We start from the raw sequence: 5,431 nt of genomic DNA on the forward strand, positions 1-5,431 counted from the left end.
TTGAGTTATGGAGGGACTCGTGTGGTTGGGACAAGACGTCAAGCAGGGGATCCGGCTGGCTTCCGCACTCGCTACGTCTGGGCGTGTCCTGGTACCTGTTTTTGGTTGTTGGTATGTATGGCGTGTTTCGGTACCAGTGTGGTTGTCGGTATGTCTGGGCGTGTCTCGGTACCAAGGTGGTGGTTGTGTGATAGCATGTCATTTATTTCATAGTCATGTTGCATATTCACACACTCGTGTCGTGTCACACTTTATTTATTGAAACTAACGTTTGTGTCTCTGTGTAATTGTCACCTATTTTCGGGGTGGCCTGATGGTCTAAGTTTTAACCTCGCAAGTGCACATATTGTTGCACTATAAAGGGTCGAACACAAGGAGAAAATGAGACTACCAATTGTTACGTTCAATTGTTTAGCGAAGTCTAATAAAACAAGTTGGGTTATTATCTAACAACTAGACTAATGAACAAGAAGTTATTAAACTAAGTAAATTCTAAGATTAAGAAACTAGCAACTGAATATGGTTTTAATCAATTGAAGAAAGCCCTAGGGCGCGATTAAGTCACTAACAATTCATAATTAACACGTTAATTCGGTCAATTTATCATCTATGGGTAGCTTAGTGGGAGAAAACGCCTCTAACTCGCTTAATAACTTCCTCCCGGACTCATATTAAGACACTAGGATCCCCGAATCACCCCACTACGATTCTAGGAGGCACTAAGTATGCGATAAATTCCCGGGTTTCTAACCCTTTTTTCCAAGGTGAAAGCCAACCTGGTTCCCCAAAGGCACCCTCTCAAGGTTCTCCTTTTCGGGTTTAACCTTGATTGACAAGGAATGTAAAAAGGTAGTCAACTAGGTACCTAACCAATTCCCATTGGTGGACAAGAGTACCCAACCAACCAAACTCCTAATTAAATCATAAACAATCAAATTCCAATGGAAACCCCACTACTTTCCCTCTTGACAACAAATTTAGGTGGAATTAAGCATGTTAATTACTCATGTCGGACCTAACCACACCTTAGTGAGGAGACTTGATGTGAGCGAGTCGTTGTTCACTCAATCAAAAACATTTGTATTCTCAAAAAAACAACTAGTAAGTGGTTAAGTCGAGGTCGATCCGCGAGATGGTGTGTTTTGGGTCCGAGGTCACCACTTTATAACACCTACATCGACTTGGTTCTACCTATTCAACTATATGTATGTTCTAACAAGCCTTGAGTTAGTTTATATCTTACAAGTCTTGTTGAAAGGATAAGAGAATCATGCTAGGTTGTTAATCAAGCATTTCATCAAACATAACATGTGCATAAGTTGAAATACAATAAGCAAGCATTCATATGAACTCATTAAGCATAGATATATCCCATAATTAATCCCCTAATCCCCCACTAACCCTAGCCAGACTATAATTCTTAAGGGCTCGATATTGAGAGGTTATTTGGAGAATAAACAAGACTCAAAGTTTCTGAATTGGACTCTAAATTGAGAAAATAAAATAGCAAGTTAGAACTCAACCAAGGACTTGAAATAAACTCTATTTTTGTGTTGCAATTTTCTAAGTTAATAAGAAACAGGAACAATGATAAAAACCTTGTGAGCTGCCCAAGCATACATCAAAGGACACACACAACTTCCAGCACTAAGCAAGGAAGGTTTTCGCAAGCACACAGCCAAGAGAAGAAATGTGGAAACAAAGGTTTTACTCTTAATATTAAACTCAAATCTGAATATTACAAGGATAGATGCTTGGTTTATATAGGGACCAAGGCTTTGATCTTAGCCGTTCAAGGCTGCATCTAAGGGCCATAATTGGCTCACAAAAATTACAAGGACAACAGCTAAAAGATCTTACGCAAACTGAACATAAGAACTAGAAAACAATAAAGCATAAAACATAAAGTAAGTCTTCTTTGTTTGCTAGTTTCAGGCTTAATTAAGAGGAGTTGGACTGATTTGTAGTGACTTGAGGACATGAAGGAGATGTTTCTTGTCTTGTTTCATGTCTTAATTCAGCTCCTGGCAGTAGGACTCAGTGAGGAGGGGATAAGAGAAAAGGAGAGGACAAGCTGTCATTGTCAATGGACCACTTCATGTTCTTACCACCTTTTGGTTGTATCCTTTTGCTCTATAAGACTCCTCTTCTTGCCTTATGATGTTCACACCCTTGGGATAACTTAAGGATCATATTTAATCTCTGGGCGTGATATTTAAGACAGAAAAATTAGACTTGACAGCCCTTGTTGCACACAGATATGAAACAGACTTTGCCATAACATTCCAGAAAACAACTCTATCTTGCAGAGTTCATAACTTCCTGCTCAGGATGAAATAAAAGGTCTCACAGGTGCCAAATGAAAGCTAAAGTAGTTAGCTTTCATGTCCAAAATGAATCACCTGAAAATATGGCCAGAAACTTTACATATAGGACCTTGAGTAAGTTCAGGTTAGAAGCTGATGTTCAACATTCTTCTTGTGCAGTAGCAGCAAATTGTAAAAATCATATCTCCTTGCTCAGATGGTCTAAAAATACCCATGATAGCTTAATTGAAATATAAGGATGTTAGATTTCACCTACAAAAAGAATCACTCAAACATAACGGCTAAATCTTTAGTTATGCAGTTTTGAACACTGACATGTCATTTCAGAAAACAACATTGCATTCCTGCGTGACAGTCTTTGGAGCCCGATTCTGCAAAATATAGACATTTAATAGTGTTGATTCTAACTTCATAGGAAAGTAGACTTCTTCAAGATTTTATACATATAAAGAACATAAATATTCACCGAGTGAAACTCTAGATATGATCCTTTGAATTTGGACCTGAAATTGCTGAACTGCTGCATCAGTTTTAGGAACTTAGTTCATTTCCCCTTGAATTTGCACTTGAATAAGAGGAATGCTTAGACCCTCCTTAGCCATGTCTGATTCTGTCCAAAAGGGAGAGTCAAATAGCCTTAGCTCCTGCTCCAAACTCCCTTTGTTGAAAAACAATTGCCCTCAAACTTTTACAGAACAATTTGACCCATCACCCTTGCCCTTTGCTCATTTGGGCTCAATCAAGAAACAAAAGGTAGCATTCCTCCTGGGTCAAACACCTTCATGAAGTGTCTTGGCATTACAGGATTAACACTCTCAATCCCAGTGATAAGAATTGGTAATTCCAAACTTGAATTTGCAGTTTGCATACTCATAACAGCCTCATTGCTCCCACCCATGCTCATCCCAGTTTTTCTCTCAATGTAGTTCATATACTCAACATTAAAAGCCTAAAGAGGCTTCACCTCAAGCTTAAAAATAACATTATGACATGCTAAAACCAGCAGCAGATAGTCACACAAGTTCAACCATAATGAGAATTATCAAAACTAGTAGAGCACACTAATGCAAACAAGGACATGCAGCTGTTTTTGAGTACTCGTGTCAGCATAAACATCACGAAATGGGCTATGACTCCTTCAACATCATGTAGAGAACTTGTACTTAATATCCCAAATAATTTCAACAAGTTCTCACAATGCATTTGAAAAAAATTCACCTTCAAGCACAGGAATTTCAGAACTGGACAATAGCTTCTAACTTGATCCATCTCACCATTTTCCATTTCCAATATATATGAATTTACAGTTGAATGAACAAGATTAACTTGTAGCCTCACCAACATGTAAAAATAAAAGTGAGGAGCTGATTTGTGGCAAGTTATACCCTCCAAGATGTTGGCTTTGAAGTAAAAACCAAGGTTGGTGCAGGAGGTCAGGTTTGGTGCACTTAAGCATGGGACAACCCAAGGTCCTCCTCTTGATTTATCCTTGCTTGAACCCCAACACACCTCACCTTCAAAGGAGCCTAATAACCTATCTATCTTAAGGCTTAGAGGTTGTTGCAACTTCTTGTTTATGGGCAGCTCTAATGGACTCAAGTACATGCTTGAGCAAGCACCAAGTTCAAGCTCATGCTCTTTCTCAACAAGGACTTGGTTAGAGTGTGTAGGTGTTGATTCTTCCTCCTTGTTGGGTGTAAGGACATCAGCTACATTTTTCCTTATAACCTCATTGGACTTTGACTCAAGAGAGCCCAAGTATGGCATGACACCCCTTTGGTTTAAACTCTCCCTATTCCCAACTGTTTGAATGGGTTCTAACCGGTCCTCTTTACCCGAGGAATCAGAAACTTAAGGCCCTGCTAAGTTAAATTCAATACCCAAAGCCATGATAAGTACTTTACCAAATGAACATTTCATATCCAAATCAATTTGCTTAGCAATTTCAAAATTCAAGCCAAGATAAAATCTGATCCCCTTTTGAAAAGAACTTACTTCATTGTCACACACAAAGTGTAATTCGTCAAATAATCTAGCATACTCATGAACACTCAAGTATTTTTGCCTAAGGCTCTTAAGTTCTACCCATAATTCATTCAAGATAGAATAAGGTAGAAATTTTAATCTCATGTTCATTTCAAGTTTAAACCAATAACTTATCCTACCCTTCCCTTCCATTGTCCTTGAAAAATTAAGAGTATTATACCACAACAAAGCAACACCCTTTAAACAAGACACAACCAGTCTACACTTCTCTTTATCAGAAAACCATTTGTCTTTGAAATAGCATTCAACTTCATATAACCAAGAAACTAATGTCCTACTGTTAATACCATCAAACATGGGAAGTGTAAGGGCTTTACCTCTGCCTCTAAGGGCATGAGAGGACTTAGAAGACTCAGGGAGCAGGTGGTGTTCTCCTTGGTATAAATCAGGTGTTTTTTGTTCCCTTGGAACTCCATGGGTGCTTGTTTCACTCCTTGTATGAACACCACCTTCATACCCTTTTGTTACAGCTTGCAACTTCACCATAGCTGCTTCAAATGACTTGGATATGGAACCAAGGTCATAAGGCTTCAACTTTGAGCATGTAACATAGGGTACATCATCAATAGCTACTAATTTTCCCACGAAAAATCAGAATGACAAAAACTTTAACAAAATTAGAATGTTTATGGAGAGGACTAACCCAAGACTAACACAAGATGAAACTCATGTTATAACCTGGCTCTGGTATACCACTTTGGACTGTAATTATTATTTAAGGGCTCGATATTGAGAGGTTATTTGGAGAATAAACAAGACTCAAAGTTTCTGAATTGGACTCTAAATTGAGAAAATAAAACAGCAAGTGAGAACTCAACCAAGGACTTAAAATAAACTCTATTTTTGTGTTGCAATTTTCTGAGTTAATAAGAAACAAGAACAAGGATATATCTTCACCAAAGCACACAACAAATGGTTAAGATTGGGGTGACCTTATCAAAGCATAAAGCCAATGATAAAAGCCTTGTGAGCTGCCCAAGCATACAACAAAGGACACACACAACTTCCAGCACTAAGCAAGGAAGGTTTTCTCAAGCACACAGCCAAGAGAAGAAATG

This window comes from Silene latifolia, unplaced genomic scaffold (genome assembly GCF_048544455.1).
Source record: "Silene latifolia isolate original U9 population unplaced genomic scaffold, ASM4854445v1 scaffold_88, whole genome shotgun sequence".
In the NCBI taxonomy this organism is placed as follows: Eukaryota; Viridiplantae; Streptophyta; class Magnoliopsida; order Caryophyllales; family Caryophyllaceae; genus Silene; species Silene latifolia.